Raw genomic sequence first — 26,016 nt, 5'->3', positions numbered from 1 at the left:
AGCTGATAGATTGTGATTGACTGTATAGTTTGTATGTATGTGTATGTATGTTTGTGTGTACATGTATGTTTGTGTGTGTGTGTATATATGTGCGTGTGTGTGTGTATGTATGTATATATGTGTGTGTATGTATGCGTGTGTGTGTATATATGTGCGTGTGTGTGTATGTATGTGTGTGTATATATGTGTGCATCTGTGTGTATGTATGTGTGTGTGTATATATGTGTGCGTCTGTGTGTATGTATGTGTGCGTGTGTATGTATGTGTGTGTATATATGTGCGTGTGTGTATGTATGTGTGTGTGTATATGTGTGTGTCTGTATGTGTGTGTGTATATATGTGCGTGTGTGTATGTATGTATGTGTGTGAGTGTATATATATGTATGTGTGTGTATGTATGTATATGTGTGTGTATGTATGTGTGTGTGTGTGTGTGTGTATGTATGTGTGTGTGTGTGTGTGTGTATGTATGTATGTATGTATGTGTATGTCTGTGTGTATGCATGTGTGTGCATGTGTATGTACAATGCCTTGCAAAAGTATTCACCCCCCTTGGCATTTTTCGTGTTTTGTTGCCTCACAACCTGGAATTAACATGGATTGTTTGAGGATTTGCATCATTTAATTTACAGAACATGCACACAACTTTGAAGATTTTTTTTTTTTTTGTGTGAAGCAAACAACAAATAAGACAAAATAACAGAAAAAGTCAATGTGCATAACTATTCACAAATACTTTGTAGAGCCACCTTTTGCGGCAATCACACCTCCAGGTCCCTTTGGATAAATCTCTATGAGCTTGCCACATCTTACCACTGGGATTTTTGCCCATTCCTCCTTGCAAAACTGCTCCAGCTCCTTCAAGTTGGATGGTTTGCGCTTGTGAACAGCAATCTTTAAGTCTGACCACAGATTTTCTATTGGATTGAGGTCTGGGCTTTGACTAGGCCATTCCAACACATTTACATGTTTCCCCTTAAACCACTCAAGTGTTGCTTTAGCAGTGTGTTTGGGGTCATTGTCCTGCTGGAAGGTGAACCTCCGTCCTAGCCTCAAACCACGCACAGAGTGGTACAGGTTTTGCTCAAGAATATCCCTGTATTTAGCACCATCCATCTTTCCCTCAACTCTGACCAGTTTCCCAGTCCCAGCTGCTGAAAAACATCTGCACAGCATGATGCTGCCACCACCATGTTTCACTGTGGGGATGGTGTTCTTTGGGTGATTTTATGTGTTGGGTTTGCGCCAGACATAGCGTTTTCTTTGATGGCCAAAAAGTTCAATTTAATCTCATCAGACCAGAGCACCTTCCTCCATACATTTTGGGAGTCTTCCACATGCCTTTTCGCAAACTCAAAATGTGCCATTTTGTTTTTTGCTGAAAGTAATGGCTTTCTTCTGGCCACTCTGCCATAAAGCCCAACTCTATGGAGCGTACGGCTTATTGTCGTCCTATGTACAGATACTCCAGTCTCTGCTGAGGAACTCTGCAGCTCCTCCAGGGTTACCTTAGGTCTCTGTGCTGCCTCTGATTAATGCCCTCCGTGCCCGGTCTGTGAGTTTCGGTGGGCGGCCGTCTCTTTGCAGGTTTGCTGTTGTGCCATGTTCTTTCCATTTGGTTATGATAGATTTGATGGTACTCCTGGGGATCATCAAAGATTTGGATATTTTTTTATAACCTAACCCTGACTTGTACTTTTCAACAAAATTGTCCCTAACTTGTTTGGAGAGTTCCTTGGTCTTCATGGCAGTGTTTGGTTAGTGGTGCCTCTTGCTTAGGTGTTGCAGCCTCTGGGGCCTTTCAAAAAAAGGTGTGTATATGTAATGACAGATCATGTGACACTTAGATTGCACACAGGTGGACATCATTTCACTAATTATGTGACTTCTGAAGGTAATTGGTTGCACCAGAGCTTTTTATGGGCTTCATAACAAAGGGGGCGAATACATACACACGCCAATTTTCTGTTTTCTATTTCTAAAAAATAGTTTTATGTATATATTTTTCTCATTTCACTTCACCAACTTAGAATATTGTGTTCTGATCCATCACATAAAATTCAGATTAATAAAACATTGAACTTAAGGCTGTAATGTAACAAAATAGGTAAAACGTCAAGGGGGGTGATTACTTTTGCAAGGCTTTGTATGTGTATGCATGTGTATGTATGTTTGTGTGTGTCTTCCATATTCCCTAAACATATTCACAGTAAAGTGTATTGTGTAATGCTGTACAGAGGAATATTGCATAGCAGACCATAACAGAAGACATGACTGTGAGATTGATAGTTGTAAAGTGGCCTGTTATGTGTCTGGACAACTAATAGTGACTCAGGGTGATTTGTTAATCACACATTACGCTATAAGGATTAATAGGGAATGGCTTTAGTTATGAAAATTTACTGGAATTAGCAGAGAATTAGATATAACTGACCATGCAGAGAAGCTGATAAATGGTGAAATAGAAAATGATCATGGTTAGAATATCTGGGCAAATAAAAGGTTATGTGAGCAACTTATTAAAAGAGACAAACACCCTGAGATTTTAAAATAAAATGTTTAGTTATGTTAGTAAGAAAAACAAAACCACTTTAGCACACCTTATGCGAGCGTGTGCTAAATCCTTCACACAATAGACTTCTATAGGGGCGCGGATATCATTCGAAACTAAGCCGATGGTAGGCACGTACTGGAGCTATTTATGCAGTAGTGTGCTATACTATATTAATAAAGTATGGAGCTTGATGCCCCTTGTTTCCGGCGAGCTAAACTCCATAACTTGTCCTCCTACTCTGAGGCGGCGGACAGAAATCAACCCAATCAAATACGATCGGGTTGATTGACACCACCTGCTAGTGGCCGATTGGCCGCGAATCTGCAGGGGGCGTTATTGCACAAGCAGTTCTGGTAAACTGCTTGTACAATGATGAATGCAGACAGCGTATGCTGTCAGCATTTATTGATGTGCAGTGGACATGATACGCTACATCATATCATGTCCGCTCGCACTTTGATAAATATGCCCCATAGGGTTCAGCTCCTTTAATTTTCAAAGAGGGTATGAATGACAAAACCAGTCAGAGGCCATGTCATCCCAGCCATGTTCCTTTTCACTGGCATCTTTCACTATAAGTAACTCTGTTATAATTTGTACATATGAATTTTTTAAAATAATTAAGATAATTCTAGGTATCTATTGACAATTATAGGATCTACATTACAGTCACTTTTGCTGACTGTATATTTCTTAATATTCAATATCCCCACACAATATTTTACACAGTGTTTTAGTAATTTAGCTTTTCTTCTGTAGGAGCCAGCAGTCAATTTAAAGGGATAGTCTAGTCAAAATGAAACTTTCATTATTCAGATAGAGCAGGCAATATTTAGACACCAATCAGAAAGTGCTACCCAGGTGCTGAACCAAAAATGGGCCGGCTTCTAAGCTTACATTCTTGCTTTTTCAAATAAAGATACAAAGAGAATGAAGAAAAATTGATAATAGGAGTAAATTAGAAAGCTGCTTAAAATTGCATGGTCTATCTGAATCACGAAAGTGTAATTCTGACTAAACTATTCCTTTAAGCTAGTGTTAATGAGGTCTGCATTGTGTGTTATGCTAGTTTAGGAATGTATTGTACTTTTTATTATGTCGGTATCAGAGCAGTATAGCTACTAAAACACAACACTGCCCTTTATATGGGTTGCTACAGGAAACGCATGTTCATTGTGACGTTATGTGACATTAGGAGTAGCAGGTTACACTAAAATTATGTTTGAGTGGGAGAAATTGAATTTAATAAATGATTCGGATAAACTAGATTACACAACAGAAGAATATTCACCACACCATGACCTTTACTTCTATAGGTATTTTTTATTACCTACATTGACCTGAACCTAAAAATACCAGACACTTCAGTAAAATATAGAGGCGATCAATAACATTTGTTTTGACTAAAACACCTGTGATTATTGTACTTCTAAGAGCTTAGCGGGTAATTATTTATACTCAGTTGTTATCCACTATAGTAAAACACAACGCCTGGAGCCATATGGGGGTGACAACGACAAAAGCATAAGCATTATAGTAAGAGTGATCTATTAAAAATCCTATATTATAAATAATAAGAGGGAAAATCAGATCTTCCATCATTTGTCTGTGATTATTTAGAAAAACAATATAGAATTAATGAAAATAGTGAAGTTGTTAAACATCGTGTGTGTGTGGCGGTGTGATTACTTCAAGTAAAGGTAGCAGATTAATACAAAAGTCTTTGAAAATGAATCCAGGAGTAACTATGATAATATATAAGGTTATTCTGAACATTGAAATGTTGCTTTCTGTAAAGTGCTTATGCAAAAAACTGCAATTACTAATGTTCTAGCACTAGTATCTTAAAGGGACAGTCTAGTCAAAATGAAACTTTCATGATTTAGATAGGTCATGCAATTTTAAACAACTTTCCAATTTAGTTTTATCATAAAATTTGCTTTGTTCTTTTGGTATTCTTTGATGCAAGCTAAACCTAGGTAGACTCAAACTGATTTCTAAACTGTTAAAAACCGCCTCCAGTGCATTTTGACCGTTTTTCACAGCTAGTTCATGTGTGCCATATAGATAACATTGTGCTCACTCCCGTGGAGTTAGAGTCAGCTCTGATTGGCTAAAATTTATGTCTATCAAAGGACTGAGATAAGGGGGCAGTCTGCAGAGGCTTAGATACAAGGTAATCACAGAGTTAAAAAGTGTATTAATATAAAAGTGTTGGTTATGCAAATCTGGCAAATGGGTAATAAAGGGATTATCTATCTTTTTAACAATAACAATTCTGGAGTAGACTCTCTCTTTAATGGATTCTATATATTGCTAATATATATTTTTCTCCATAATATGTAGTGATATGTACAAATCTATGTTTACACAAAATGAACTAAACTAAGAAAATATTATGATCACTCACTAGTTATTAAAGTAATAGATAGGTCATAAATGAAATGTGCATGGGTGCATTTCAATTTTAATTAGAAGCATTTTTGCAATATACTTCCATTAGCAAAAATGCTTCCAGTAAAAGTTATTACTTTTCCCACGGCATACACACATATGCTGTGAGGGCCCATGCACCGGTATTAAAACATCACACCTTCTCAGAGAATCGTCAGTGTGAGACGAAACAATAAAATCCACTGCTAGCTCTCCGATTCGAATACTGGTGCACGGCCCCTTATAGGATATGTGCATATGATGCTGATAAACAGTATTAACTTTTGCCAATGAAAGTATATTGCAAAATGCTAATACACCCATGCATTTCTATCCCTTTAAATGTTTTAGGAAACAATCATTTTATAACAGTAGAGAAACAGAGGCCCAGACTGCAGTGACGCACCCGTATCCTGACAGAAGAATGAAAACTATCTGGCAGGATTTAGAATGACTGCATTTTTACAGTAAATCGTCAGTAATCTGAGCTGCTGAATAACCTTCCCATTCCCTCTTAGGGGTCTGACGCACCATTTACAAACCATAAAAATGTCTCGTAAAAAATGCAGGGTAACCATCGGAAGGAAAGAGCGGTTTATTATTTATTCAGTCAGCTTTTCATTCTGGAAAACTAAAAGGATTTTGGATTAAACAATGAACATAAAATTGATCTTCACTGCTGTGTTTTTTATTCTAAATTAAGGCCCATCCGGTTATTTTTATTGCTGTTGTGCTGAGTTCAGAGCAATAAACCTGATGTCATTTATACTGGAATGCACAGAACATTATATGCTATAATAGCAATGTATGTCTATATAATACATGCTTAGGTTTCTCTGCCTGTCAGATAATCTGTGCTTCTCCTGACTATGTGCCCTAATGTAGGGATCTCTCACTTCAGGAATAACATCCCCACAGGGATTTAGTACCAATGGTGCATTTACACAGAAAATGATCTGCTTATAAAGGTGAAAGGCCTAGTGAGTTTATCGTAACATAGCTGGGTATTGTGTGCCATCCTGACAACAGACATCAAGGCAGTACCTTAAAAAGGGACAGCATAGTCAAAATTATGCTTTCATGATTCAGATAGGGCATGTAACTTTAAACAACTTTTCAATTTACTTTTATCATCAAATTTGCTTTGTTCTCTTAGTATTCCTAGTTGAAAGCTAAACCTAGGTAGACTCATATGCTAATTTCTAAGCCCTTGAAGGCCTCCTCTTATCTGAATGCATTTGACAGTTTTTCACAGCTAAAGGGCGTTCATATGTGCCATATAGATAACATTGTGCTCATGCCTATGGAGCTACTTATGAGAGAGCACTGATTGGCTAAAATGCAAGTCTGTCAAAAGAACTGAAATAAGGGGGCAGTCTAAGAGCCTTAGATATAAGGTAATCACTGAGGTAAACATCATAGTAATATAACAGTGTTGGTTATGTCAAACTGGGGAATGGGTAATAAAGGGATTATCTATCTTTTTAAACAATAAACATTTTGAAGTAGAACTTCCCTTTAAAAAGATTCATGTCCTCCCCCATAACACTTCCACATATAGACTCCAGCTCCAATCATCAATGGCTGTAGACAGACTATACCTTGGGAATAGCTTCACTTGAGCTCAGGTGAAATAAATTATCAAATCTGATTTGTCTCCAAAGCCCAAGCAGATAATTCTGGCAGGTGTGAAGCTGGAGTTGTACACATTGTGCCCTGGCTAACAAGATGGTCAATACATTGTTTTTAAATTATTCTGTGTCAGAATGGAGGTTGTATGATGATATATTGTATATATATAATATGTAACACACCTTTGCCTTCTATGGGATAATATTCCAGCTGAAGTTACCTACTCTGAACATTCATAGATGTTTTCAAACGTACAAATGGAGAGATGACACAGTGGACATGATAATTCTTTATTAGATTATATTCAGTACAGGAGATAGGATCTCTTCTCTAGCTCACACTATAGATATGCATTATCTCATTATGAAATATCACATGCAAGTATCCTGCTGTGTCACCCCCATGGCTCAGAAGACAGTTATAAGTCAAATTTTCATCCATCAATAATCCGATTGCCCCTTACAAGTTTCCATATACAAAGTACATTAAAAGGGAACTATTGGCATTAACAAGTATTGTTCCCAACCCAAAAGGGACAATTTAAAGATCTGTATGTTCTATGTGCAAGTTATTATTTACCTACAATATCCATATCAGAAAGTCTTCCCCCAAAGTGCTGACAAATAAATTAAAAACTGAGTTGTTTTGTTGAAAGGTCACAATTAGTATACTTGTGGCACATACTGAGCTTTATAGGCAGTACCTAATAGTGCAATAAATCAGCAGTATAACTAAACTGAGGGCACATACACTGTTTATTGTATAGATCACTGTCCTCCCCAGGACCTTTTAGTGGGTGCACCACCCGGCTGATCTTACTGACCCACCCAGCTAATTTTTTTTTTACAATATTAAGCTAAAATGAGCTAATATTAAAAAGGTTCCATTTTTATTGCACACATTATCATTAAATATATTTATGTTAAATTATGAAATTAATTTGTGCTTTGGATATCATAAAATATATAATTAGAAAATATTACATTGTACCCATCTGGCTACTTCATATTGCCACCTGGATTAATTTGGGTGAGAGCATGTTAAAAGGGACACTCAAGTCAAAATTAAACTTTCATTATTAAGATCGAGCACACAATTTTAAACAACTTTCCAATTCATTTCCATTATCTAAATGTGCATAATCTTTTTAGAATGCACACTTGGAGGCACCAGCTCCTACTGAGCATGTCCAAGATTCAGAGAATATACATATATGAATTTTATGACTGTCTGATGGATGTCACATGATGCAGTGGTAGGGAAAATATAACTGTACCATTTGTCAGAATGAAATCTACTACTCATCTGAAATTCAAGCTAAGTGCTTTTGCATTGTTGTTTTATTATGCATTACTGATTATGATTTTCTTTTGCGTTTGGTGGTCCTTTAATAACCATGATTACTAATCAGCTAATTATTTCGCCTGTGCTCCAGTTCAGATATCCTAAAAATCTGGCCTGTTAGGGAGGCTTCAGGACTGGTTAGATTAGAAGACCAGTGCTGTAGACTATACTAGGTGTTGTTCCACTGGCTACAGTGGTTGTACTGGATCACCCTAGATTCAGAACACTGACCCTGCAATAACCTGCAAAGTAACTGCATGACAATAAGGTTCATATATAGCTTTCTCTATTTGGCCACATTCTTATACCTACTGGATTCTGTCCAGCAAATATCAATTCTGAGTGCTACAAAGGGAAGTGTTTGTATTTTATATTGCAGATTAATTCTACTATTGTTGTTACTATTATATGTTCAAAAATAAATCTTCAATTTCATAAAAATCAATGAAATATAGAACAACCAGAAAAGAAACTTTTTTGTAACAGCTCAAGTACACAAATAGTGTCACAATTGTGGCTAATCTGCATAACATTTACACTGTTTATAGTAAATGATCTATGTTTTTGAGGCAAACGATAAGATCTTGTTGCCTAATAAACTCTGCCATGTTATGTACAAACCCTGAGTGAATAAAGTTTGGTGAGACAACAACAACAAGCGTCTTCCTGTTATTCAAAGTTCTTGTGTTCAATGAATCATTGATGGCCCGGGGCCCATTTACCTAAGCATGATTCTGCATTCATTGCCACTCCTCAATGAACATTGGAGGCTGTGTGAGAGTAAATATTTTGGATCTTGAGTCTGTACATACAATACCAGGACTAGCCATGCAATTATTTTACCGAGACAAAGACAACTGAACAATTTTAAGCTTATCATTAGGATGGCATAGCCATACAAAGTATTAAAAGAGAAAGTGGCACTGTTATAACATTAGAAAGTGATGACAGTTTGGATAGTGCATTCAGCCCTTATTGTTTTTAACCTCAGACATTATTATGGTCATTGATCTAGTACTAGAATTATAAGCCTGTTTGAACTCATATACAATACTGACCACTTATGCATCTACATTAAAGCAATAATTTCTCAAAACTACCTGTAGTGGTGAACATTAACCAACTGTTCTGTTTTCCAAAACTGGGCACAATTACAGATAAGGGCCTCCATAAATCTATGTTTTGAAAACAATGCAATGAATGGTTATCTAATCTATCTATCTATCTATCTATCTATCTATCTATCTATCTATCTATCTATCATAGGCTGCACAGTATGGAGATGTGGGCAGAATGGGTATTTTTCTAAAATTCAAACTATGAACAAATTGGACAACCAGCTACCATCAAGCATATAAGGAAATACTTCATCTGGACCCCCAAATTCTGAATTTGCGGATTTTAAATATATAATATAACAATTAAATGATTATTATTTATCCTTAAGGAAGCTGAAGGCCTAAGGGGATCATATATCAAATAATCTTAAAGGGATATAAATGCTCCTTTATTGTTAAGCAGAATTTTTCAATACATTTATTTCTTAAGCCTAAACATTATTTGACCATTCTTCCACTGCTCCAAAAAATAATGCATCCATGTGTTAACCCTAAGGGGCCGATTTATTAATGTCTGGCAGAACAATACACAAGCAGTTCTGGTAAACTGCTTGTGCAATGCCGCCCCATGCAGATTTGCGCCCACTAGCAGGGGGTGTCAATCAATTGATTGATGTCCGCAGCCTCAGACCTGGCAGGCGAGTTAAGGAGCAGCGGTCTTAAGGTATTGGGGCCGATTGACCGCTTGGTAAATTGGCCCCTATGTCTGCTCAAAACAGGGCTAACAGAAACAAAGCATAGGAATGTGTGTGTGAAGGGTGTGGGATGCACCAGAGACAGCATTTTAAAAAAAGCAAGCAAAATTGGATATTTTTGAGGGGGTAAGTAAAAAAATTTAGGCTTAAAAATTAAATTTCTTTAAAATCCTGCTTAAAGGGACAGTCTACTTGAAAATTTGTATTGTTTAAAATATAGATAATCCCCAAATTACCCTTTTCCCAGTTTTGTATAACTAACACTGTGATAATACACTTATTACCTCTGTGATTACCTTCTATCTAAGCCTCTGCAGACTGGCCCTTTATCTCAGTGCTTTTGACAGATTTGCATTTTAGCCAACCAGTGCTGACTCCTAAATAACTCCACGGGAGTGAGCACAATGTTATCTATATGAGACACATGAGCTGGCACTGTCTAACTGTGAAAAACTGTCAAAATGCAGTGAGATATGAGGTGGTTTTCAACGGTTTAAAAATCAATTTGATCCTACCTAGGTTTAGCTTTTCAAAAAACAATACCAAGAGGATAAAGCAAATTTGATGATAAAAGTAAATTGGAATGGAAAGTTGTTTAAAATTGCATGCCCTGTCTAAATCATGAAAGTTTAATTTTGACTAGACTGTCCCTTTAATGCTAAAGACGGCTATGTCCTTTTAAAGTTAAACTGTTTCCAGATTATGCAAGTGATTCACAAGTATTTTCCATAAAACAGCAAACAGGATTATTTCTAATTTAGAAACAGTTTCATGCAAAAAGAAAATTAAAAGGACCTACAAGATCCTACTCAAGAACAGCTGTTTTAAGGAATATACATATACAATTAAAATCATACTTAAACATTCCTATTCAAGAATAGCTGCTTTGAAAGACTATATATATTATACTATTAAAATCATACTTACGTCACTCAAAAATCTCATCTCGTTTTAAAGCTCTGAGAGGCACTTGTGCCTCTGGCACTTACTACTACCCTCCAAAAGCCCCCAGCTGTGGGTGTTGAACTAGCTGCCTATAGGCATGTAGACAATTCAGAGCGGATATGCATGTAGTAAGTCCTGACAGTGCACATTTGGAGGACAGTGAAATGTGTCAGAGGCATTGGTATACTTCAGAGCTTTTTTAGCAAGAAAAAGAGGGGACTTTTTAGTGATGCGAGTAAAGGTTTACGAGTCCTTTTAAAAGCACCTGTTCTTGACTTTTCTGTTATTTTAGTCTACAACAACAAAATAAGTTTAAGTCTCAAGGCAATACATCACATAAGTCTTTAAAACATACCTTTATTTAAATAAAAATGCAATTTAAGTAACATTATTAGTACTGTGATCTGTTCAGTAAGGCCCTTTAAGCCGTAAGTACTACTTCGCACAGTACTTTGCCCAGTGTACTGTGTTGACGTAGTACCTATGCACAAAACTTTGGCGCATGCTGCGGTCACCGATGTCAGCTGTGACACAGAGACTGCAGCTGGGGCAGAAGGTATCTGCCTCCATATATCAAAAACGAGACCTGATCATACTACCTTACCATATGAAGTCAGATCACTGAAACAGACAGTGACACAGACGAGTGAAGCAGTAGTTTGCGCTCACATTCGAGCGTTAAAACGGCTATAAGTATTTTTTTTCTGTGCTCAGAGATTTGTGCTCGTCTTAAGAGTTGAAATAAAAAATGTTGGGTCCTCCCATTTGTAACGTTGCAGTAACAAATAGACTTTGAGAAGTCACAAAAGCAAAATTGCATTCCCCCATATACTTTAAACCTAAAACCCAGAAGTCACGCAAACACGATGATGGGAGACGAGTTGTGGCCCCAGCGGTGGAGACTGGAAGAAGTGGGTGGGTCCTCCGTTATAGGGAACTACTTTGACGGGAGAGGGAGGGATGGGGTGCTGCACTACAGAAAAAACATAATTTATGCTTACCTGATAAATTTATTTCTCTTGTAGTGTATCCAGTCCACGGATCATCCATTACTTGTGGGATATATTCCCTTCCCAACAGGAAGTTGCAAGAGGATCACCCAAAGCAGAGCTGCTATATAGCTCCTCCCCTCACATGTCATATCCAGTCATTCGACCGAAACAAGACAAGAAAGGAGAAACCATAGGGTGCAGTGGTGACTGTAGTTTAATAAAAAATTTAGACCTGCCTTAAAAAGACAGGGCGGGCCGTGGACTGGATACACTACAAGAGAAATAAATTTATCAGGTAAGCATAAATTATGTTTTCTCTTGTTAAGTGTATCCAGTCCACGGATCATCCATTACTTGTGGGATACCAATACCAAAGTTTAAGTACACGGATGATGGGAGGGACAAGGCAGGAACTTAAACGGAAGGAACCACTGCCTGTAGAACCTTTCTCCCAAAAACAGCCTCCGAAGAAGCAAAAGTGTCAAATTTGTCAAATTTTGAAAAAGTGTGAAGCGAAGACCAAGTCGCAGCCTTGCAAATCTGTTCAACAGAGGCCTCATTCTTAAAGGCCCAGGTGGAAGCCACAGCTCTAGTAGAATGAGCTGTAATCATTTCAGGGGGCTGCTGTCCAGCAGTTTCATAGGCTAAGCGTATTATGCTTCGAAGCCAAAAGGAGAGAGAGGTAGCTTTTTGACCTCTCCTCTGTCCAGAATAAACGACAAACAGGGCAGATGTTTGACGAAAATCTTTAGTTGCCTGCAAGTAGAACTTCAAGGCACGGACTACGTCCAGATTATGCAAAAGACGTTCCTTCTTTGAAGAAGGATTAGGGCACAATGATGGGACAACAATCTCTTGATTGATATTCCTATTAGAAACCACCTTAGGTAAAAACCCAGGTTTAGTACGCAGAACTACCTTGTCTGAATGGAAAATCAGATAAGGAGAATCACAATGTAAGGCAGATAACTCAGAGACTCTTCGAGCTGAGGAAATAGCCATCAAAAACAGAACTTTCCAAGATAAAAGTTTAATATAAATGGAATGAAGGGGTTCAAACGGAACTCCTTGAAGAACCTTAAGAACCAAGTTTAAGCTCCACGGAGGAGCAACAGTTTTAAACACAGGCTTAATCCTAGCCAAAGCCTGACAAAAAGCCTGGACGTCTGGAACTTCTGCCAGACGCTTGTGCAAAAGAATAGACAGAGCAGAGATCTGTCCCTTTAACGAACTAGCAGATAAGCCTTTTTCCAAACCCTCTTGGAGAAAAGACAATATCCTAGGAATCATAACCTTACTCCATGAGTAACTCTTGGATTCACACCAATACAGGTATTTACACCATATCTTATGGTAGATTTTCCTGGTAACAGGCTTGCGTGCCTGTATTAAGGTATCAATAACTGACACGGAGAAGCCACGCTTTGATAGGATCAAGCGTTCAATCTCCATGCAGTCAGTCGCAGAGAAATTAGATTTGGATGATTGAAAGGACCTTGTATTAGAAGGTCTTGTCTCAGAGGTAGAGTCCATGGTGGACAGGACGACATGTCCACTAGGTCTGCATACCAGGTCCTGCGTGGCCACGCAGGCGCTATCAGAATCACCGATGCTCTCTCCTGTTTGACCTTGGCAATCAGTCGAGGCAGCAGAGGAAACGGTGGAAACACATAAGCCATGTTGACGAACCAAGGAGCTGCTAGAGCATCTATCAGCGTCGCTCCCGGGTCCCTGGACCTGGATCCGTAACGAGGAAGTTTGGCGTTCTGGCGAGACGCCATGAGATCCAGCTCTGGTTTGCCCCAACGATGGACCAGTTGAGCAAACACCTCCGGATGGAGTTCCCACTCCCCCGGATGAAAAGTCTGACGACTTAGAAAATCCGCCTCCCAGTTCTCCACGCCTGGGATGTGGATCGCTGACAAGTGGCAAGAGTGAGACTCTGCCCAGCGAATTATCTTGGAGACTTCTAACATCGCTAGGGAGCTCCTGGTTCCCCCTTGATGGTTGATGTAAGCCACAGTCGTGATGTTGTCCGACTGAAATCTGATGATCCTCAGTGTTGCTAACTGAGGCCAAGCTAGAAGAGCATTGAATATTGCTCTTAACTCCAGAATATTTATTGGGAGGAGTTTCTCCTCCTGAGTCCACGATCCCTGAGCCTTCAGGGAATTCCAGACTGCGCCCCAGCCTAGAAGGCTGGCATCTGTTGTTACAATCGTCCAATCTGGCTTGCGAAAGGTCATACCCTTGGACAGATGGACCCGAGATAGCCACCAGAGAAGAGAATCTCTGGTCTCTTGATCCAGATTTAGTAGGGGGGACAAATCTGAGTAATCCCCATTCCACTGACCTAGCATGCACAATTGCAGCGGTCTGAGATGCAGGCGCGCAAATGGCACTATGTCCATTGCCGCTACCATTAAGCCTATTACTTCCATGCACTGAGCCACTGACGGGCGTGGAACGGAATGAAGGACACGGCAAGCATTTAAAAGTTTTGATAACCTGGCCTCCGTCAGGTAAATTTTAATTTCTACAGAATCTATCAGAGTCCCTAGGAAGGAGACTCTTGTGAGTGGTGATAGAGAACTCTTTTCCACGTTCACCTTCCACCCATGCGACCTCAGAAATGCCAGAACTATCTCTGTGTGAGACTTGGCAATTTGAAAGCTTGACTCCTGTATCAGGATGTCGTCTAGATACGGAGCCACCGCTATGCCTCGCGGCCTTAGAACCGCCAGAAGTGAGCCCAGAACCTTTGTAAAGATTCTCGGGGCCGTAGCCAACCCGAAGGGGAGAGCTACAAATTGGTAATGCCTGTCTAGAAAGGCAAATCTTAGGAACCGATGATGATCTTTGTGAATCGGTATGTGAAGGTAGGCATCCTTTAAGTCCACTGTGGTCATGTACTGACCCTCTTGGATCATGGGCAGGATGGTCCGAATAGTTTCCATTTTGAATGATGGAACTCTTAAGAATTTGTTTAAGATCTTTAAGTCCAAAATTGGTCTGAAGGTACACCCTCTTTCTTGGGAACCACAAACAGATTTGAATAAAATCCCTGTCCTTGTTCCGTCCGCGGAACTGGGTGGATCACCCCCATTACTAGGAGGTCTTGTACACAGCGTAGGAATGCCTCTTTCTTTATCTGGTTTTCTGATAACCTTGAAAGATGAAATCTCCCTTGAGGAGGAGAAGCCTTGAAGTCCATAAGATATCCCTGAGATATGATCTCCAACGCCCAGGGATCCTGGACATCTCTTGCCCACGCCTGGGCGAAGAGAGAAAGTCTGCCCCCCACTAGATCCGTTTCCGGATAGGGGGCCGTTCCTTCATGCTGTCTTGGGGGCAGTAGCAGGTTTTCTGGCCTGCTTGCCCTTGTTCCAGGACTGGGTAGGTTTCCAGGACTGTCTGAAACGAGCAACAGTTCCTTCCTGTTTTGGAGCGGAGGAAGTTGATGCTGCTCCTGCCTTGAAATTTCGAAAGGCACGAAAATTAGACTGTTTAAACAGACTAGCAATAAGACTGGCAAGCTTGAAAAACACCTCACAATAAGTTTACAAGCAATATAAAAAACGCTACTGCGCCTTTAAGAAGCACAAAACCTGTCTCAAGTTGAAATAACAATGAACCAAAGCAGTTATACCAACCAAATTTTCACAGTAAAAGTATTAAGTTAGCAGAGCATTTCACCCACTTGCAAATGCATGATTAACCCCTTAATACCCAAAACGGATAAACAATAGAGAAAAACGTTTTTTAAAACAGTCAAACACACTGTCACACACTGTCTGCTGTGACTGATTACCTCCCTCAATATGACTTTTGAAGCCTTTTGAGCCCTCTAGAGAAGTCCTGGATCATGCAGGAAGAAGCAGGAAGTCTGAGTCTGATTTTTTACTGCGCAAAAAAGCGCTAAAATTGGCCCCTCCCACTCATATTACAACAGTGAGAAGCCTCAGTTAACTGTTTCTATGCAGAAATTAGCCAGCCATGTGGAAAAATTATGCCCCAATAAGTTTTATCACCAAATGTACGTTAAAAAATGATTAAACATGCCAGCAAACGTTTTAAAACACATTTTTTAAAGAGTATATATCTCTATTAATAAGCCTGATACCAGTCGCTTTCACTGCATTTAAGGCTTTACTTACATTACTTCGGCATCAGCAGCATTTTCTTAGTCAATTCCATTCCTTAGAAAAATATTTTACTGCACATACCTTAGTTGCAGGAAAACCTGCACGCCATTCCCTTTCTGAAGTTACCTCACTCCTCAGAATGTGTGAGAACAGCAAGTGGATCTTAGTTACTTCTGCTAAGATTGTAGAAAAATGCAGGCAGATTTTTCTTCCAAATACTGCCTGAGAAAAAACAGCACACTCCGGTGCCATTTAAAAATAACAAACTTTTGATTGAAGAAATAAACTAAGTATAAAACACCACAGTCCTCTCACGACCTCCATCTATGTTGAGGGTTGCAAGAGAATGACTGGGTATGACATGTGAGGGGAGGAGCTATATAGCAGCTCTGCTTTGGGTGATCCTCTTGCAACTTCCTGTTGGGAAGGGAATATATCCCACAAGTAATGGATGATCCGTGGACTGGATACACTTAACAAGAGAAATAATAGAATGGAGGGGTTTAGGCGCAGTGCATAATGATTGCAGGAAGGGGGAAGTGAGGTGACCACCACACTACAGAAAAAATAAAAAACAAAAATTAATTTAAAAAAAATCCTATAATTATGTACTGTCTGTCAGTACCAAAGATAGCCACTATTAGTGTGTGTGTGTGTGTGTGGGGGGGGGGGGGGTAAGGGAAGAGAGCTGTTTGGGAGGGATCAGGGAGGTGTCAGGTAGAAGGGTTAAAGGGGCAGTAAACCTAGAAAATGTTATTTAATTTTGCACATAGTGCAGAATTATATAACATTATCTTAGCCAAACTTTATGCAACATAATATTGTCAGTGAAATTTGATTAAAAGAGGGTTTTTCAGACAGCCGCTCTAGCTCTTCTGAGCGGGTCTGGTTTTCCCCCTGAGCGCATCAGGGCAGCTGTCTAGTCACAGCCCGGCCCGATCGCGCCATTACACTCAATGTAGCTCGCTCCCGCTATCAGACAGAGCAGGACCGAGCTACATTGAGTGTAATGGCGCAATCGGGCCGGGCTGTGACTAGACAGCTGCCCTGATGTGCTCAGGGGGAAAACCAGACCCGCGGTCTGAAAAACCCTCTTTTTTTAATCAGATTTCACCAGCAATATTTTGTTGCATAAAGTTTAGCTAAGATAATGTTATATAATTCTGCACTATGTGCAGAATTATATAACATTATTTTCTAGGTTAACTGCCCCTTTAATTTCTTTTCTTTCACGATTCAGATACAGCACTTTTGTAGTTTCCTTTTATTATTAAATAGCACAATCTTTTTAAAAACACAATTTCTGAGGCACCAGTTCCTACTGAGCATGTGCAAGAGTTCCCTGTGCAAACATATACGAGTCTGTGATTTGCTAATTGCTGTCACATGATATAGGGAGCAGGGATATGGAAGAAATTTCAAATTTGTCAGAGAAAAAAATCTACTGATCCTTTGATATTCAGAGTGTTATTGCATTGTCTCCAAACAGGGACGTGCATTCATTAGAGGCAGGTGAGGCAGTGCCTCCCCTGGCCAATGTGGGAATTACATCTAATTTTTAATTAAAAAAAAAAAAAAAAAAATTTTTTTTTTTTTTTAAACATATGAAAGGTGACCCCCTCTACCCCCCCACCCCTCCACCAAATTATGCTTATTATTGCAATTTTTATTGTTTCCTAACTTTACTACATTGCATTCATAATAACATAACATAACAGACTAATCCATTCATATTGCACAAGAAGGTAAGAGGCCAGCTGTCCTTCCATTGCGCAATATGAATGTATTAGTCTGTTATGTTATGGGCTGCTTTAGAGACTGCCACCCAGTGGGGAATAATACTAATGCAGCAGTCTCTAATGCAGCCCATAACTGCTCCCACCGGAGGCTAGCCTCGGGAGCCCTGAGTCCTGCCTGCCCGGCCGCTCAGCCAATCAGGCATCAGTATGTCTGAGTCTCTCTAGGCTGAGTTGCCGGGCGGGAAATTGTTGCGCAGCCGCATTGGTGGTCAGGTTGTGTCACGAGTCGCGAGTCCGGCGTCAGAGCAGAGATTGAAGACGACGGACCGGACGTGCTGCTGCAGTTCTCCCAGTCCCCTCTGTTGTCAGGAGTCTCAGTGCCTTATAGGTTAGTAATAATAGCAGCTGGTGCAATGTTAACTGTAAAACGAACTTGTTACTGTAAAACGAACAGTTATTGTCTCCTATCCTTTTTATTACAATTTTTGTGGCCTTTCTGCAACAAAACACCTCAAACTTGTAATTTGGATGAATTTCCTCAATGTAACCAGCAAGTTGGAACAAGTTAATAGCGAAATCGCCATTTTAAGTATGACAGTGATTTAAAAGCTGATCTTTTGTTACCTCATAGTCTGCATCAGAATCATATTTATTTTATCTTTTTATTTGTAGACAGAAAAACAACAAAATAATAATTTTGGATTTGTGGGAATAATTTGGCTAGTTGCTCTAAAGAAGACATGACTTTACTTGCCCAACTCCTCATTACATATTACAAATATTTGTCCGTTACCTGCTGTAAATGCAGGCATAGATTTTTTTTCCTATGCTTATTACTGCCTGAAGACATGATGGTGTTCATTTACTGTTCAACTAATTAATGAGTAATTGTACTACTAGCAGAATGTAATCTATTTTTTATAGTACTGAAATTTAAAATACACTACTATTATCCAGAATAGAGTACTACTACTTAGGCGCAGTAGGCAACTGTATATGGGCATCTGGACAGATAGGACCACCTGTCTAGCCTGTCTAGTAGTAATGTATTTATGTAATCTGTTATCTGATATTTGAGTTGTAGCCAATTGGACAATTTCTGTGCTGCATTAGAGCCTTTTTGGCCTTCTGTTAAAAATATACTTAAAAACAAATAAGTGGGGATGTTAGTGGCATAATTCACCTGAAGTGGTATGAGGCCCCTAAATAATCTGTGCCTAGGGGTGCACAATATGTAATTATGCCCATTAACTGTAATTGAGAATTTTTTTTTATTCTAGATTTTTACCTTTTAAAATGGTATTATAAAATCCTAAAATATATCTCTCATTTGAGTCAGTTATATAATACATGCTTAAAATAATTTATTCTACATTGTGTATTGATGCATCACACAGCCATCTGTCAGGCATTGGGCTAAGCATTCCTTATAAACCATACTTCAGCTGTCAAAATTTAGTAGGATGACTAAGATGTATGTTTATTAAATGTTTTCTGAAAAAGTCTGAACAGTTCTGCTTCATTAGACACCAAACCTCTCATTCACCAGTAGAGCATTACAGTGAGGCCTGACTCAGGAATGTCCCTGAAGTGACACACTTATTGCGCAGACTCTGCATACTTGGATGTGTTTTTTTATTTACTTATACTATTTATCAATGTGCACTACTACAGAAGAGAACCTGCACGCAGTATTTAACAAGCAGTGGTAATCAGACCGCTGTTTTCCTAACCTTTCACCACCTCTAAAGTGGCGAATTTCAATCTCCCCGGTATAGTCTGACCGGGGAGATTAACAGCTCCTGCCCGCTGTGCGCAGGCAGGGGCAGGATTGCACGCAAGCGCAAAATAACGCTCGTGATCAGTGCTGAATTCAGGAGAATTCAGCCCGCCAGAGGCGAGCTGCGGTGGACAGGGGTGCGTATTGCACCCCTGTCCGCCTCAGCTTGATAAGTCGCCCCCTATATATCCCCTTATATATCTTCTGTTGAAGTCTAAAAAAAACTTCTTTTTAAAGGGACAGTCAAAATCATATTTATTTTCTGAATTATGAACCTTTATTTTTGACTAGACTGTTCCTTTAAATATGTGTATTAAAAGTATGTTGTGGCATTATATATATATATATATATATATATATATATATATATATATATATATATATATATATATATTAAATTTTGTTTGGAAATCTCCAGTAGTTTACATTGTGTTTAATGGAATTAATAAAGGTGAAGATAACACATTTAATAACAGGGTTAAAGGGACATGAAACCCAAATATTTTCGTTCATGATTCAGATAGAGCAATTGATTTTAAACAACTTTCCAATTTACTTCTATTATCTAATATGTTTTGTTCTCTTGGTATCTTTTGTTTGCTCAGGAGCTGCCGATTGGTGGCTGCACATATCTGCCTCATGTTATTTGCTCACCCAATGTGTTCAGCTAGTTCCCAGTAGTGCATTGCTTCTCCTTTAAAAAAGGGTGAAAAGAGAGTGAAGCAAATTAGATCATTAAAATAAGTCAATTGGAAAGTTATTTAAAATTGTATTCTCTATCTGAATCAGGATTTTTTTTTCATGAGTACTGACTTGCAACTGTGGTGATGATGAATGCAGAGAAATTGGACATAGAAGAAAACACAGGATCTGTCTATTTAAAGGGACAGTCAAGTCCAAAAAAAACTTGCATGTTTCAAATAGGGCATGTAATTTTAAACAACTTTCCAATTTACTTTTATCACCAATTTTGCTTTGTTCTCTTGGTATTCTTAGTTGAAAGCTAAACCTAGTAGGTTCATATGCTAATTTCTTAGACCTTGAAGGCCGCCTCTAATCTAAATGCATTTTGATTGTTTTTCACCACTAGAGGGCATTAGTTCACGTTTTTCATATAGATAACATTGAGCTCATGCACGTGAATTTACCATGGAGACAGTTCTAATTGGCTAACATGCAAGCCTGTCAAAAGAACTGAAATAAGGGGGCAGTCTGCAGAGGCTTAGATACAAGGTAATTACATTTATTCAAAATAGTAATATTTGTAGTGGTGCCAACGTATGCCCTTTGTATATCTAATTGTTATGAATTTCAACAAAGGATATCTGGTTTTCTTCATTCTTTTGATATCCTTTGTTGAAATTCATATCTAAATATGCTCAGTAGCTTCTAAGCATATTTATATATGCTTTTCAACAAAGGATATCTGATTTCCTTCATTCTTTTGATATCCTTTGTTGAAAATCATATCTAAATATGCTCATAGCTACTGAGCATATTTAGATATGCTTTTCAACAAAGGATATCAAAAGAATGAAGGAAATCAGATATCCTTTGTTGAAATTCATATCTAAATATGCTCAGTATCTACTGAGCATATTTAGATATGCTTTTCAACAAAGGATATCAAAAGAATGAAGAAAACCAGATATCCTTTGTTGAAAATCATATCTAAATATGCTCAGTAGATACTGAATGGTGGCTGCATATAGATATTGGCTCGCCCATGTGCAATTGCTATTTCTTCAACAAAGGATATCTAAAGAATGAAGGCGTATCCGATTCCTAGACACTGCCTCACCAGCCTCTGAAGTCACCGCACATCACTGTCTCCAAATTATGCATTTGTTGTTTATGCACTTTTACTGTATTCAATAGTTTTTTGCTGTTGGCTTTTTGTTTAATAAATTGTCTCTAAAAGTTGCAGGAATACAAATAGTGAGAAAAAAACATTTTAAAGTCACTAGTAGTTGCACATTTTATCTAAGCCATAATTAAACTAGTAAAAAATTACTACATCAAATGAGCAGTGTTATTGTATTCTTTTTGGGTTACGTTTTTTAAATATATAGTGTGTATAGCAGCTGGTTTATCATATACGGAGAATACGTCCTACGTAACACAGGGAAGAAGCCTCCTTGCATACTACACAATGCTATGTAGGGCGTAGTTTTCAAGCAGTTATGAGTAAAATCCCTGTGGTCACTCTATGAAAGGCCAAGAAAAATGTAACATGAAATATTTCTAAGAAGCACTTAGACGTTTTATGTTGAAGCATAAGCATGAAGCATAATTATGTGTAATACAAGAGTTTGAAATATATGTCTCATTACTGTGGGTCTTTTGCCTTGTTCCAATCTGCCATGAGTCAAACAAAATCATCACACAGAAAATGACATAAAAAAACCACAGATAACACAAACACACAGAAAGCACAACAAAAGCAATGCAAATTAGCTCAGGCAAGCCGTGGACTAAAGCCAAAAAACACAAATCCTCAGATCAGCATATAATCAGCAGTATATAAGAGAGAGAGCAGAACAATAGTAGGTCATGTTCATTATGTGGAAGTTTAATGCATTTCTATAAATATAGGTGATGTTCAGAAAAAATGAAAAATATTGACAAGCGCAACACAGGCTTTCATTTTTATTTATTTTATTTTTTTTTAAATTTGAAAGGTTGATTGAAACATCAGCAGCTTTATTTTCCAAAATGTTACAGTCAATGGAAGCTGTTTTTTGTCTAAGGGAAAGAGATAATGTATGTCAACAAGGTAGGTTCAACATTTCTACAAAAAAAAAGAAGCAAAAACAATATTTAGGAAAAAAAGAATAGCAAATAGGCAGTAGACCGGAAGGGATACATTAAACTTCCCACATCGCTTTCATATAAGTGTACTATAAATGCAATACAATATTTTCAAATCACAAGAGCTTTATTGGTGATTTTACTGTATGGAATGGTTTGCATTGTATCAGTGCAAGCTTTATAACTTATGTACAAAACTTTTTGACTGTACATCTTTAAGTCTCATCTATTATGTCATTAGCTAATCCCTGTGGTCTCTCTATGAGGGGCACTACCTTGTAATAAAGCCCTGTACCACCTCTACTAATATTCTATACAACTTCAATAAAAGTTAAGGTTTGTGCCTCATCAATAGATGTTCTGCACCTCATTTATGTTGGCCAGTGATCTTGCCGATGAGAAATACTGGTGTTCTCAATACATGATTCCATAGTAACAGCTTTATGTCTGGAGAAGCCTCCTCTCTACCCATTGCAAACACTTATGTATTATTAACACACCTTGAGATCAGAGAGTGAGGATATTTACAATAAAGCTACATTAGAGAAGAATCAAAAGAGCAAAGGAACTATCAAGCTATTTCTTTCACTCTGCAGTAACTAGAACAAGATTGTGTTCAAGCTCTGACACCCAACCCCAGGGCTATAAGAGATCAGAGAAAGTGGAGAGACATTAGTAACTTTACATTTTTAATCTGAACCAACATATCAGTTTGAGACAAACGAAAGGACTAGTTTTGAGAGAACAATACACATCTTTATATAGGGAACAGTGTATGTATCTGTGGATCACCTACCCAGAAACATCCTAGAAATAGGACTGAAAAGTATCCGAGTCATAAAAAATATGAAACATATACATCTTTATCCATTGGCTAAATCTCCCCCAATGGTGGGGAAAGGTTTTATTCTATATTAATATATATCTGTATGTGAATTGGAAATGCTCAGTTACGTACTGAAGTTGTATATAAAAAGGGACACTCACTATGCACAAGACCATTCAAATAATTTATATATACAATATCCATAACTAATTTTAAAATGAACAAGGACTTAAATGTCTGGTGTTTTTAAAATACATCGAAGAGCAAGATTCATTCAGTGACACCCTGTATCACTGTATCATAGACCTCTAAAAGGCCAGACTTTCTGGGGTAGGTATTTATGCATAGAATATATAGGGAAGTCATTTTTAACCACTGCAAAAGTTTTAACAGAATAGTTAAAGTCAGCTTCATAGTAGCAATGCACTACTGGTGAGTCAATTACAAGAGGCATACACGTATAGCCACCAATCAGCAGCTAGCTCCCAGTAGTGCATTACAGCTTATCTATGTATGTTTAACAATAAAAAGCACCAGTATAAGGATATAAAGTTCAGGGATCTTCCTTGATAAAGTCCTTGAGAGAAGGATAAAATGCAAATAGTGAAGTCCTGTAAGGTAATAAAGATGGTTGTGATATGGGTCTTACTCACACTTGATAGAGCTCAGCTCTAAGGTAAAATGCTCAGGTATGAATCCTCCATATAAAGATGGACCAGGGAACATCAAGGTAGATTAAAAAGTATTTCATACAACTCACAAGTCACTAGGGGACAAAAGACATAAGATAAGAATCACACACCCAAACGCTAAACTGCAATCTTTGGCGTTTGCGATGAGCTATGAGTCCCGGGCCTTCTTGTAACATCAGAGTTCCAATAGTCCAACCAAATCCAATGCGCATTTCACCAGTCACCGGCGGCTTTTTTGTAAGATGTTATGTAGTCCTCCTGCAGCTTTCTCCTTATTCATTAATGCAGGTCCTTCCTCTTAACTCTTGTGTTGCAAGATATTTGAACCATATCAAGTAATCTAGTCTATAGGTATGAAGGAAAACAACGTAACATATGTCAAGTATCATACATGAGCTAACATTAAAATAATTCTAATAAGAGAAAACAACAACATGTTTAATACAAATACATATTAACTATATAAAATTGGCTCTTATTTACATATGTACTAAAAAAACTTACTAATGTTCCCACCTGGGATCGAACCTGAAATTAAAAACAAAACAAAATGCTTCTCAAGCCAGTATATTAACCCCTCCACTGAACTGGCTTAATGAATAACTGATAAAAAAAACAACATATATTTGACAAAGTAATTTATTTCATATAAAATGTTATATAAATCAATGTTTTCAATTTTAAAAATTACACTTTTGTACCTTAGTGACTAGTAAGTTGTATTAAAGGGACGTGAAACCCAATTTTTTTCTTTCATGATTAAAGGGACACTGAACCAAAAATTTTTCTTTTGTGATTCAGATAGAGCATGCAATTTTCAGCAACTTTCTAATTTACTCCTATCATCACTTTTTCTCCGTTCTCTTGATATCTTTATTTAAAAAAGAAGGCATCTAAGCTTTTTTTGGTTCAGACCTCTGGACAGCACTTTTTTTTATTAGTGGATGAATTTATCCATCAATCAGCAAGAACAACCCAGGTTGTTCACCAAAAATGGGCCGGCATCTAAACTTACATTCTTGCATTTCAAATAAAGATACCAAGAGAATGAAGAAAATTTGAAAAGAGTAAATTAGAAAGTTGCTTAAAATTGCATGCTCTATCTGAATCACAAAAGAAAAAAATGTGAGTTCAGTGTCCCTTTAAGATATAGCATACAATTTTAATCAACTTTCTAATTGACTCCCATTATCAATTTTTCTTCGTTCTCTTGGTATCTTTATTTAAAAAGGAGGAATGTAAGTTTAAGAAATGGACGATTTTTGGTTTAGCCCCCTGCGTAGCGCTTGCTGATTGGTGGCTACATTTAGCCACCAATCAGCAAGCGCTACCCTGGTGCTGAACCAAAAATGGGACAGCTTTTAAGCTTACATTCATGCTTTTTCAAATAAAGATACCAAGAGAAATGATAACAGGAGTAAATTAGAAAGTTGCTTAAAATTGCATGCTCTATCTTAATCATGAAAGAAAAAAAATTGAGTTTTATGTCCCTTTAAATACTTTTTAATCTATCTTGATGTTCTCTGGTCCATCTTTATATGGAGGATTCATACCTGAGCATTTTACCTTAGAGCTGAGCTCTATAAAGTGTGAGTAAGACCCATATCACAACCATCTTTATTACCTTACAGGACTTCACTATTTGCTTTTTTTCCTTTTCTCACGGACTTTGTCACAGAAGACCCCTGAACTTTATATCCTTATACTGGTGCTTCGTCACATTTTTATTGTTAGTGACGCTAAGCACAAAGCTAAACTGCTCCAAGATTTTCACCAAGTATTCATATTGTTTTATCTAAAATAACAATCATACATATTAAAAAGATGTTTTAAAGGTTACAACATATTGATACAAGAAACAGTTTGTGAACCCTTTGAAATTATCTGTATTTTTGCATTGATTACTCATCATCAAAGTCACAATTATAGACAAACACAATCTGACTTAATCTGATGAATCCGTTGACCCGTCGTATCTTATAGAAGAAATATATATATTATTATTGTGCTTAGTGTAGGATTACCCCCTTACCTCCCCCCCCCCTCCCTGATCCCTCCCAAAAAGTTCTCTAACCCTTCCCCTTCTAACTAATTATCACCATTTTAGGTACTGGCAACTGTCTGCCAGTACCCAGTTTTCCAAAATGTGGCAATATAATGTAATAAAAACAAAACAATAACACATTTTTTCTGTAGTGTAGCTGCCCCCCACCTCATTTACCCCCCTCCCAGATCGCTTTCCCACCCTCTAATCCCACTTCCACAGTATGATCCCCTCTCCCTCCTCCCTGCCGCTCTGAAAGGTTTTGT

This window comes from Bombina bombina, chromosome 5 (genome assembly GCF_027579735.1).
Source record: "Bombina bombina isolate aBomBom1 chromosome 5, aBomBom1.pri, whole genome shotgun sequence".
NCBI classification, from domain to species: domain Eukaryota; kingdom Metazoa; phylum Chordata; class Amphibia; order Anura; family Bombinatoridae; genus Bombina; species Bombina bombina.
The sequence above is the reverse complement of the archived record's forward strand: the minus strand, read 5'-3'. Positions refer to the sequence as shown.